The 13679-nt window shown below is 36.1% G+C and overlaps 1 protein-coding gene across 5 annotated transcripts in view; it reads right to left on the reverse strand.

Annotated features, from left to right (window-relative positions):
• THRAP3 (thyroid hormone receptor associated protein 3) overlaps positions 1 to 13679 on the reverse strand; it is an 86240-nt gene that overhangs the window by 27552 nt on the left and 45009 nt on the right. The window lies entirely within an intron of this gene.

Consider the following 13679-nt stretch of genomic DNA (forward strand, 5'->3'; position numbering starts at 1 on the left):
TGTTTGAATGTGATGGAATACTATTGTGCCATAAGAAATGATAAATGTGATACAGTAGATACATCTCTGGGACTGGAATCAGGAAGACTTGAGTTCAACTTCAACTCCAGCCTCAGACACCAGCTATGTGACCTTGGTAAACCACCGAACCTATGTTTGCATCAGTTTCTTCAACTGTAAATGGGGATAACAATAGCACCTACTATGAGAGGTGCCATCGGAGCAGTGGCATGGTGGATAAAGTGACTTATCTGGAGTCAGGAGGACCACCTTGCTACGAGACTCAAATAAGACATATTTGTAAAGCACTTAATATAGTGTCTGTCACACAGGTGCTACATAAATGCTAGCTATTATTATTGAAAAAGGAATCAATTGATGAGGGGAAGTGAAAAGAACTAGGAGAATAATGTATACAATAAAAAGAATATAAACAAAAAGAACTTGGAAAGATTTAGGAATTCTGATCAAAACAATGACCAACTATAATTCCACAGGATCCATAATGAAACATGCTACCAATTGTCCTGAGAAAAAGATAGTGGACTCAAGAGTGTAGACAGAGATATTTTAGTAGGTAAGGAGTGTGTGGTTGGGTGGGTGGGAGGAGATGTTAGGCAAGAGAGAGAGACGGTAGATTTTCATCTATAGCATTTCCACAGGCCCAGTTCAAAGATCCCAAACCTGTGAGGAGATGAGAATTGATATGGAAAAGAAAAATATAATGGTAGTAAAAGTACTTCCATTTCCTCACTATCATTCCAATCTGATCAATGAACTGCTTCTTTAATTTAATCCTCTGCCAGCACCCTGGCAAGGATAAAGCACTAAATCTGGAGTGGGGAATGTTTTCAAACTCCACTGCTACCAATTACCACCTGCTGTACGGACTTGGGCAAGTAACTTAACCCTTCTGAGACTCAATCTTTTCATATATAAAATGAGGGGGCAGCTAGATGGCGAAATGGATAAAGCATGGGCTTTGGAGTCAGGAGGACCTGAGTTCAAATTTGGCCTCAGACACTTGACACTTAACTACCTGCATGACCCTGGGCAAGTCACTTAACCCAAACTGCCTCACCAAAAAAGAATAAAAAAAAGAAAAAGAAAAAATTCAGACTTCTCTGGTATGAAGGGAAGGCCAAAAAAATTTTACATGGATTTTCCAGATTTTTGGGGTGTCACGACCCTAACTCCTATGATGTGGAAGGGATAACTGTACTTAGAGAACCCTAGAGGTGCAACTAAAAAATTAAAACAATGAACAACTTCAGCAAAGTTTTAGAATATTAAAAAAAAACATGTATTCATCAGCTTTTTTGTATATTACCAACAAAACTCGGCAGGAAGAGGAAGAGGTAGAAAGAGAAAAGGTAGTCCATTAACTAGAGACAGTATAAAATACTTTTTCTGTCTCACTGCTGAAACACACAGGAACTATATGAACAGTTACAAAACACTTCACACAAATAAAGACAGATCTAAATAAGTGGAGAAATAGTAATTGCTCATAGACAAGCCAAGATAATAAAAATGACAATACAACCTCTAACTTAATTAACTTATTCAGTGCCACACTAATCGTACCAAAGAATTACTTTACAGAACTAAGAAAAATAAAACAAAATTCACCTGGAAGAACAAATGAAGAACCGGTCAAGAATATCAAGTGACTCAAGGGGGAAAAACAGAAAGGAAGGGGAACAACAATACCAGATCTCAAATTACATTGCAAAGTTGTAATGGTCAAAACAATTTGGTGCTGGGTAAGAAACAGGTTGATCAGTGGAATAGATTAGGCACACAATATACAGAAACAAATAATGGTAATCTTTCTTCTTGTTGTTCACCAATTTTTTCAGTTAAGTCTGACTCATCGTGACCCCATATGGGATTTTCTTGGCAAAGATACTGGAGCAATTTGCTATTTTCTTCTCCAGCTCATTTTACAGATGAGGAAACTAAGGGTTAAGTGACTTGCCCAGGATCACACAGCTAGTAAGTGTCTGAGACCACATTTGAACTCAGGAAGATGAGTCCTCCTGACTCCAGATTAAGGTACTCTATCCACCGTGCCACTGCTCCGATGGTAACCTCACACTATAATACAGAAGAAATTACCTGTCAGACCAGGGACAAAGGAATAGTTCATGACCAAACAAAAGACAGTAGGGCTCAAAGGAGATAAAATAGATAACTTTGATTATATAGAATCTAAAAGTTTTTGCACAAACAAAACCAATGCAGTCAAAATTAGAAGAGAAGCAGAAAACTTGGGGGGAAATTTTTAATAGCCAATTGCCCTGATAAACATCTTATTTCTAATATATATAAGGAACTGAGTACATTAAAAGTTATGAACATAGGTAGTTTTCTGCGGAAGAAATCCAGTCTATCAATAGCAATGTGAAAAAATGCTCTGAATCACTAATAACAAGAGAAATGTCAATTAAAATAACTCTGAGCTACCACTTTACACCCCCATCAGATTGGCTAAGATGACAAAAAGGGAAAATGACAAATGCTGGAAGAGCTGTGGGAAAACAAGTAAACTAATCCACTGTTGGTGGAGCTTGGAAGTAGTCTGGCCATTCTGGAAAGCAATTTGAAACTATGCCCCAAAATCTATTAAACTGTACATACCCTTTGGCCCAGACTGCTCGAGGTCTAAACCCCAAAGAGATCAAAGAAAGAGAAAAAGAACTGATATTTACAAAAATATTTATAGTAGCTCTTTTTTGGTGGTGGCAAAGAACTGGAAAAAGGATGCCCAATAATTGGGGAAGGATTGAACAAGTTTGTCAAAGGGATGGAATACTATTGTTCTGTAAGAAATAATGAAGGGAACGGTTTCGGAAAAATTTGGGAAGACTTGTACGAACCAATGTAAAGTGAAATGAGTAGAACCAGGAGAACAATTTATACAATAATATCAATACTCTAATGATAATTAACTTTTAAAGACTTAGGAACTCTGATCCAGAACACTCACCAACCATAATTCCAAAGGTTTCATAATGAAACATGATCTCCACCTCCAGATAAAGAGGTGATAGATCAAAGAGAAACATATTTTCTGCTATTTATTCTTGGACATGGTTAAAAAGGAAATTTGTTTTTCATTACTATACACATTTGAAATGGGTTTTGTTTTTCTTACTTTCTCAATGGCTGGGGGAAGAAAGAGGGTGAAAATTTGAAATTGGATTTAGGAAAAGTGTGTATTCTCAGTCTGCTGTGTAGGTAAGCTATGTAACCTCTCTGGGCCTCAATAGTTTTATCAGTAAATATGGAAGTTACACTACAGAGTTCTAAGATCTCTAGCAGACATAAGAGTTGTAGATCTTCTATGTTCTTTATTTTTATTTTTCTTCTCAAAGCTGGTTAGTTGCTGGACATCCCCTGACCAGTGGAAGGTTTTGCCCCATCTTTCATTACAGCTCAGCCCAGGAAGCTCTCTCAATACTCATTAGAGTATTGATCTTAGCTAGAGTTAAAAATTCAAAATTCTTCTTGGAATTCCTGACTTTGCTGGTGGGACAGAGATCAGGCTTAAAAAGACTAGTTAACAGTAAGGTACTTAAAAAAACATAGATTTAGAGCTCAAAGGAAACCCAGGAGGCATCTAGCTCAATACCTTTATTTTACAGATATATGGCAGAGTGAGGATTCAAATACAGTTCCATTGATTCCAAACCCCAATACTGTTTCCTCTTTTCACTATATCACAGTGAAATACCTCTTACTTGCTTCTATGCTCAGGATCTCCATCATCAATTTCTGCAAGTGTCCTCTTCCGATTAAGTGAAAAGGTTGGTTACTCTATTATTTTTTGCATTAAAGGAAACTATTCCTAAGAGTTGCATTATCTCATGTTAGACTCCCAAAAAAGGCACTTGTGGAGGCCTACTTTTTTTTTTAATTAAAGTTAACTACAAATAATTCTGTTTTCTAGACCTAACTAATCCAATCAACTATTTGGAGAGCCCCATAGCCCTTAAATTTCATTCATATGAATATATACACATACATATATAGACATAGGTGTACGTATATATGTATATACATGCATAAGCATCTATATCTTTGTCACTAGTGCCATTCTATTATCTTCTTTAAATATATCATCCTTCCAAAATTGGCATAGTCCCTGAAAAACTGTTTTAGCATCTTTAACAACTATATATAGCTTTATACATAAAGATCAATATCTTAGAATTCAGTCTCTCCCTATCTACTGGTTCCTTCCCTTTTGCCTACAAAAACGTCTTCCTCCATCTTAAAACAAAACAAACACAATAACCCTCATTAGACTCCCAACATTGCCTTGAGTTTTCATCCTATATCTTTCCTCCCTTTCACAGTCAAACTACCAGGACAAAACTATCTACTTTCTGTCTCCACTTCTCTCAACCCTTTGTAATGAGGCTTCCAATATTATCGCTTAAGTGAAACGACTCTATCCAAAATTATAAAAGACTTTTAGTTGCCAATTTAATGGCCTTTTTTCAATCTTCTTCCTTCTTGATCAGAGGTTCTTAAACTGCGGTCCATGAACTGTGTGTGTGTGTGTGTGAGAAAATATTTTCATAACTGCTATTTCAGAGTAATTGTTTTTCCTTGTAATCCAGTGACTTATTTTATGCATTTAAAAATTTTATTCTGAGAAAAACTCCATGGGCTTCAGATTGCGAAATGGGTCCACGACATAAAAAAAGTTGAGAACACCTATTCTTAACCTTTCTGCTATGTGACCTTGTTGACCACTTTCTCCATATATATATTGTATCCTCACTGGGTTTTCATGATACTATTGTCTCCCAGTTTGCCTCTTACCTGTCCAATTACTTCATTTTAGTCTCCTTTGCTGGGTCATCAAAGCTATCATTCCCTCTAAGTGTTCCCTAAAGCTCTGTCCTAAACCCTCTTCTCCTTCGCCATCTATACTTTCTTGGTGACCTAAACAGCTCCCATGAGTTTAATAATCATTTCTGATATACCTATGAGATGATTCACAGGTATATATTTAGCCCTATTTTCTTTCCTGAGCTCTCTTTCCTGTGTATCACCACCAGCTTCCGATTGGATATTTCAAAATGGATATCCCATAGGTAACAGAAACCCTACATGTCCAAAACAGAGCACATGACGTTCTAGATGCCTGCTAACCATGAGTGTCCCACAGAATCTGTCCTGGGACCCTTCCTCTTCTCCCTCTACAATACTTCACTTTATGACCTCAAATAATTCAATTATCTCTATGCTGATAATTCTCAAATATATTTATCAAGGCCTAACCTCTCTGTTGACCTTAAGTATCACAACTTCAGCTGCCTACTGGACACTTCAATCTGAATGTCTCATAGATCAAACTCAGTATGTCTAAAACTCAACTCTATACAAGCTCGTGAGAGTTGGTTTGCTTTTTTGCTACTCTCTCTATATTTTAAGACTTAGCTCTCTCTGAATATTACATCAGTGGCAGCCTCCAAACCCTGGCCACCCCTGACCAAACGACCCTAAGAAGAAGTCACTCTTAAAGCTGCAACACAGAGCCAAGTATTCAGCAGCCCAATGACAAAGCAACATCCTATTTAAAAAGATCCAAACTCCTAAGTCTGGTATTCAAGACTTCAATTTGCTACTCCATTATTTCCCAGTCTTACCCCATACTATTCCCAATTCCCCTTACCTCCAATCTGACCTACTTTACAAACAAAAAGATTTCTGTGCTCTGAAAGCTTTTCCCAGAACAGTCTATGGAAACCAAACATGGGAACTGAGTAAATAAAATTTTTGAAAGCCAACATGCAACATATTCTCAAAGTAATAATTTTCCAAGAAATCTCTTAATGCAAATATCCTGATTCAATGCACAAAAGCCTTGGTAAAAATACTAACTCTAACCAAATTCTTACTTTATCTATGAAAATCTATGAAAAACAAATTTGGAACTCAGAAAAAAAATTAGACATATAGACTTGCTGAAGATGAAAGAAAAAAATTTAAAGGTATTTTAAGGTACAGGAAGAGTAAGGGAGAAAAAATAGAGAGAAAAACCAAAGACAGAATCTTGGGGAATATCCAAGGGTCTGAGCAAATAAGAAGTTATCCCCAATGATAACACATGCTACCCATCTCACTGAGAAGTGACAGACTCAGGAGACAGAATAAGACAAACATTTCTGGACAGGGCCAATTAGAAAGTGCTTTACTTAACTATGAATATTTATTAGAAGTGTTTTGATTTTCTTTCACCCACTTGTGAGAGAAAAGGAAAAGTTCGTTTGGAGACCCCCCCCCCAAAAAGGGCCATATCTACTTCCAGAGAAAGAACTAAGGAGTTTAAATGCAGACTGAAGTATACTATTTGCTCCCCCCCATTTGGTTTATTCTTTCTTGCGGTTCCTCCTATTGGTTCTAATTCTTCTTTACAACATGACTAATGTGAAAATATGTTTAACAGGAATGTATATGTAGAGCCTATATCAATCTTGGGGAGAGAGGTGTGGAGGGAGGGGGAGACAATTTAAAACTCAAAAGCTTATGGAAGTGATTGTTGAAAACCAAAAATAAATTAACAAGAAAAAAAAAGGCCAGAAGGAATCACAACAAAGAAGACAATTTTAAAAACATGCTGAATCTATTAGTATATTTTTTAAAAAGTGCTACATAGTATTTTCAGATTCATGTACAGTCCTCTATTCTATAATATACAAATCAATCAACAAGTATTTATTAAGTGGCTACTATATGTCAGATATTGTTTTAGGTGGTGGGGGATACAATTATATATGAAGAATGAAATAATTCCTATTCATAATGCGCTGACATTTTAATAAGGAGAGCAGTTCAAAGTAATACACACACGCACAACACACACACAGAGTAGTTAACTACGAAGTGGTTCGAGAAGGATGGCACTAACACTTGAGGAGAACAGGAAAGGCTTCAAGTAGAAGACAGTGCCTAAGCTGTAGCTTAAAGGACAAGAGGGTCAGTTTGAGGCAGAGGGAGAACTGGAGTGCATTCCAGGCATGGGTGGGATGCCCTGTGCAAAGGCATGAAGACAGGAGATAGAGTGGGGAGAATTAAGAAAACAAAAACTGCAGAGTGTTGGATTGCAGAGTGTGGGAGGAGCATAATGTCCCAAGAGGAAAGGTTAGATTGGGGCAAGGCTATCCAGAGCTTTTAATGCTAAACAAAGGAGTATTTATGGTTTTTCCTACAGGCAAGAAAGAACTGACAGCTGCTTAAGAAAGGGAGTGACATGGTTAGATCTGTGCTTAAAGAAAATCATTACTAACTTAAGAAATGCAAATGAAAGCAATTCCAAGATTCCACATCACACTCATTAGAGTGGCAAGCCGTTTTTTGTGTGATAGTCAAAAATAAAAAGTAAACTAAGGAATGGCTGAATAAGCTATGGTATACGAATATGATAGGATACTACTGTCCTGTAAAAAAAAAGAAAAGAAAAGAAAAGAAAAAAATAAGAAAAAAACAGATTTTCAAAGAGATATGGAAAGATTTATATGAGCTGAAATAGAGTAAGCAGAATCAGAACATTTTATACTATAGCATCAATATTATAAAATGTTATAAAAACTAAATAAACAGAACCAAGAGAACAATTTATAAAACATCAAATCTGAAAAAAGGCAAACAACTTTGAAAGCTGTAAGAACTATGATCAATACAATGACTACCCATGATTTCAAATAACAGATACTATTATTAAAGGACATATATTAATATAACATACTATTCAACTGTCAGATAAGTGACAGAGTGCAGAATGAAACAAATATTTGAATACAATGAGGGAATTTTTATTTTCTCTCTTTTTTTTTCAATGGGGTAAGAAAGAGAAAAATAGATTTTTGGTCATTTAAAATAATTTTTAATAGAACAGTGGGGGATGCTACAGATGCTGAATGTTGCATGTACTTTCCTAATAAGGTTCCTATAGTGTTAGTTTTACTTAAATGTTGCAAGAGACCTCTCATGACAGTGGAGTTAATGTGTAAATATACTTGTTATTGCTGTTGTTGTAAATATACTTGTTCATTTTTAAAGAGGACCAATGACATTACAGAGTGATATCTTGACTTGAACATGAACTACAGTTTAATTTAAGTGAGACAGAGTTGCACAAATAATGTAAAAACAAAACACATTAATACAACTTCAAAAAATTACTTTGAAAAGATGGACTGGAATGGAATGAGACGTGAGACAGATCAAAAGGGAAGCTGTTGCAGTAATCTAGGCAAGAAGTGATGCAGACCTAAATTAAAGTTGTATCTGCAGGAGCTGAATTGGTCAGATGCAAGAGATGCTGTGAAGGTAGAAATGGCAAGATTGACTGGATATGCAGGGGTGAGGAAAAGAGTGGAGTCCAGAAAAATGCTGAGAATATGAACTTGGGAGACTGGAAGTATAATGGTGCCTTCGACAGTAAATAGGAAAGCTTAGAAGAGGTATGACTTTCTAGGGAAAGAAAATCAGCTGGTTTAGAAATGTCAAGTTTAAGGGATTCTCAGAAGTGAAACTCAGGAGAGACTAGGGCTTGATCTATAGGTCTGGAAGTCATCTGCATAGAGATGACAATTAAACCTTAGAAGGTTACAAAAAGGGACAGAAGGATCCATGACAGAAGCTTGGAGAACACCCACAGTTAGTGGGCATGATATATATGATGAGTCAGCAAAGAAAACTAAGGAGAAGAACCAGTAGTTGTCATAAAAACTCAGAGAACAGTATATTCAAGAAGAAAGAATACTCAACAGCGTCAAATGCAACAGTATATTGAGGAGGACGAAGACTGAGAAAAGACTTAGACTTGACAAGAGAACATGAGACAGCAATTTTCGTCATGTGATGAAGTTAGGAGACACAAAGAGTCAAGGGTCTAGACAGGAGGTTTGGCCTTAACCAGATGTCAGGACTACTGAGTAGATTATCTAATCAGAGGACTGTTTATAACATTGTTTCTACTGAAGAAATTGCATTCTATGAAGTCCTGTTATTTAATGTTATAATCTGGCAGAACCAAGTAGCAATATTAGTGGGCAAGTCTGAACATGAATTCAAAAATCCTACACTAGGTATCCTTTAGCTACATACGGTCTTCTTGGAGAATATGGAATGTTTTAAGAAACCAAAGCAAAGTAACATGAATATAACAACAAAACAAGGGTTCCTGGAAGAACTAAAACTCAAAATATAGAATTCTCCTATTTAGACTATCGAAGAAGAAAATGCTGTTACTCCTAGCCCAAATGATTCACATATGCCAGCCTTTTTACCATAGCACGGACATCAAGATTACTTATAGTAGATGGGGTCAAAAAGGAGACTATGGCAGTGAGAAAGCAATCCAGACATCCAAGACCAAGGTTGTTATCAGGGTCATTTCCTGTGTGAAGTCACTTCATGACCCTGGTAACTTAGATATAAAAAGAATCAAAATACTTAGAATTTCTCTAAAAATGTCACTGACTCTATTTTGTGTTTATCAGTTTCCAGAATCTATATTGGCAGAGGATGACAGTCATATCTCTTGAGAGACTGGTGTCACCTGCTTGCTTTACTTACTGTGAATATGTCTAGAAACAATAGACCTGTAATTTAATAACATCAAGGAAGAAGTGTATCAAGAGTCTCAATAATAGCTGAAACCCAACTGCAACTCCGAGCGATCTGAATTACTGACAATAATGATATTGAGGGGTCTGCGCTGAAAATTAAGTCTTAGAGAATGTTTAGGGAGAAAAAAACTACCTGCTTACAACAAATTTTCTGATCATAATTTAAATATTAACCATTAACACCTCTACTCTGCTGAAACCTAGAGGGTTCTAACTAAAAGTTTGATAACTGCCCAAATTTAACTCCAATTTCTGGACCTCTGCTGGTGACTTAAAAATGGGCCAAAAGTTTTTTTTTTTTAAAAGATTACTGCCACATGATTTTAAATTTTTTATTATTTTTATTTCAATAGTATTGGTAACATAAACATACCAATTAAAAAAATCTCTGTAGCCACCAACAGCCTTTTCCACCTCATTCCCTTTATCCACAGAGTACTGAGAGGAAAAGGGGCCAGAGACTGGCAGAATATGGCAAGATAATAATTTTTATACTGCCTTCTAAGAACAAACACTCCCAGACTTCTAAAGCTAAGGCTATGAACTGAGCCTGTGATTTCATCAGTATAGGAAACTCCTTGGATGAAAAAAGTCTCTCTACCAATGCAGGTTGGCACTTTCCCTACAACTTATAGTCTTAGAGAGCTGCCCACAGTATTGAGAGATTAAATGACTTGTTCAAGGACAGCAGTTTGTGTCAGATGGGACTTAAACCCAGATCTTCTCAGTTCAAGGCTGGCTCTCTACTACACTATGCACGCTGACTTTCTCCCAGGCTGCTAAACAACAAATACCCACAACCATACTCACACCTTTTAACAAATTAAACTCCACACCACTTCCATCCCTATCCATGCCAAGGGCATAAACTATTAAGAAAAAGCAGGATACCACATGTCAAAAATGAAATAAGAATACATATAGCAGAAATAACAAGTTTGCAAGAGTTACTAAAGATAATAAAAAGAGAAAAATCTTCATGAACAAAGGAAAACAAATGCTGTGGGATGATACTAGCATACTAACTCATTCACGTGCCCTCTCCACCACTGAGGAGCTCCTTAAGAAAGCACGTTTAATATAGGACTACAGGACTACTGGATTTTTACTATTGTGAGCCTTTAGAAAGACAATGGCAGAAAAGCAAATCCCTGGTGAAAGACTACACCTGTTTACTATATATTCCTGACCCTAGAGATTTTCTCCTCCTGGGGATGGTAGGCAGGAGTGAAACTGAATTAAGAGGAGCAATGGGATATTGCTGGACTTTGGATATTTCTGCCCAGGCAGTAGACTACAGTAACAATAAAGCTATTCACAGATCCCTGAAGGAACCAAATGACAGAAGAGACACATCCTGACATTTATCCTGCTATTCAATAGTTCTCATCAATAATTCACAACAGACTAATCTGCAAACATAAACAAGAAAACCAGCTTCTATGAAGTACAGCTTTTGTCTCAATTCTTAAAACTTACAAAGAAAACTAGTAGAAATTTGTACATCAATTAGCACAAAGAGCATTATTTGCCACCTCCCCCATCCCCACTCCCAATGAAAACCTACTCTTTTTGAAGAGCCAGTAAATATTGGGCTCAGAATTTAAACTTAGGACTTCTGACTCCAAGTTCAGTGATTGTTCCACTGTGCCTACCTAGTAGGTACTTCAACGTTTGCTGAATAAATACATGATGCATACTACAGTTTTCCACTTAAATTTTTTTTAAAAGCATGCTTTCCTTTAAAAGATCAAAATTATTCTAGATTATTTTAAAGTTTTCTAAATTTCTTAATGTGTGTTTTAAGTAAATAAACACTACTTAAGTACTCTGGAAATTGTTGCAATTCATTTAAACAATGAACAATATCCTCCAGATTTGCAATTTGGAAACAACTAGCTGAACCTGACCTTCAAAGATTTGTAGCACAGCAAAGTCAACTCAGAACACCCTCTATAAAGAGTACTTAAAGGTAGTAAAAATGAAGCAAAACTATAATCCCCAAAGCCCAGGGGAATTCCTTATAATATGCTTACAGCTTTCAAATTCTAAATCTTTCTCATACTTTAACATAAATATAAGTAAGCTTCCTTGGACAAGACTCTAAGAAGGTCCTGCCTCATGCATAATTTTTCTCTAAAAGGATTATCACAGTGAAGTTCTGGTGGGAGTAATAAAATACTGTTAGCCATTTTCATAGTTAGCTCCTAAAATAAAATTTTTTCAAAAGAATACTTGCAAAGAACTGACCAAAAACATCACCCTGTTGTCTACCCCCTGCTAAACTTCTCTATTTGGTGCATCCTACAGAAAAAATCTACCAAGAGAACGAGCCCCCCCAAAATAAAAAATCATTCTACACTGCGCTAAAAGGCATTTCAAGCCAATTCCAAAGCACAATTTTAAACTATCTCCTAATTCTAGAATCGAGAAGTCCAAAATACCATGTCCAGTTTGGGCTATTTTATCAACTGCTTTCAGAAATGCCTCCTCACTGCTTCATGTGAAAAAGGAAGTTATTAGAATAAAACTTAATATATAAAATTACAACAGTATCTGATCAACAATATATCTCCTCAACTCCTTAGCTCTATGGAGCTCTATTTTTATTGTTAAAGTTGATATCATACTTCTATTTAATTCATACAAGTTTGATAAAATATTTACCCATCAACTTGTTAAAACAAATATAATATCTGACAATGAAAAATAGAAACAACTTAATATTCTTTATTTCTCACTTTTCCTGAAGTCTAGGAAAAGGAAAAAAAAATTCCCTAACCAATTTTTCCAAATAGGTACCTGTTTAGACAATTAGCTGTCATTTACCCTTTTATAGTTGGTGAGTAAATGAACATATCTGATGAAATGACTGCCTTAAAGTGGTTCTTCAGGTCAGAATATTTTAGGGGGGCCAAAATGGTCATTAAAATCAATATCCAGAGGGTAACATGACCAGTTATGAGTTCATTTCAGATAACTTAGAAAAAGACTAAACCCATGTATTAGCTTCATCATAGACATCAATAGCTTGTGTCATAGAATGGTATTTTTAGGGGGGTTATAATATTAAAGGAAAATTTACAATATAAACTCTGACAAAGTAAGCAACCACATTGATGGACAAGTAGTAACATATGGTGTTAACCTAAATATAAATTATTTTAAATTCTGGATTTCTCCCAGGTATGTAGACCAACCATATTATTGAACATAGTGGTCTATCTCTATCCAGAAAGGCCCAAATCACTTCAATGTCCATATCAAGTTGCATACCCAGAGATCAGCCTGTCCTAGTTTACATTTTTCTCAATAATGTCACTTGACTGGAAGATAACTGGATAGACAAATAAAGCAATTCTGGATTGTCTTTGTTCATATAAATTAATACTATCTACAGAAGGCTAACCTATCCTGACTGCCTGACTGCCTTTTCAAAACTCCAATTGCTTTGGTAAAGTCAGTTTTACTAATTATGCTGTCATTTATTTTGGACATTGTAACTCTAAGAAGAATCACAAAAAAATGTAGTATACTTCTGATTCGATTCATCTCATAACTGTCACTTAATTTAAAAAGTCTCAGTCTCCACTTGTCTGACTAGTTGGAACCACAGATGTTTCTTGGCCACTTAAGTAGGTAGCAAATGCTATGTTGAGGGAAAGACACACTAGAGCTGTCTCACCCTCTACAATTCTAGGTAATATGACCCTCAGCTCCGCCCAACAACTAAGAAATAGCAGATGTTGTCTTATTGCGCTTGGCTACTGACAGCACTATTCTTCCTTCACCACAAAAATCAACACCTAAGTAAGCCTTAGGATAAATTAGTTTTCTTCTCTGACCTTCCTTAGAGGCAGTCCCAGTTTACAGGCAAGGTTTTAAAAATAAGTCACTAAGCAACTCTTTACTGAGGCTACTTATACACCCAGCTGATTATGAACAATTCACACAAACTATATGGTCATATAAACCTCACATTGTAAGCATGTCCCTTGTATGATCAAGGTCTCAATTTTCTGTATT

Source organism: Vombatus ursinus, unplaced genomic scaffold, assembly GCF_900497805.2.
Source record: "Vombatus ursinus unplaced genomic scaffold, bare-nosed wombat genome assembly UNPS02014775.1, whole genome shotgun sequence".
NCBI classification, from domain to species: domain Eukaryota; kingdom Metazoa; phylum Chordata; class Mammalia; order Diprotodontia; family Vombatidae; genus Vombatus; species Vombatus ursinus.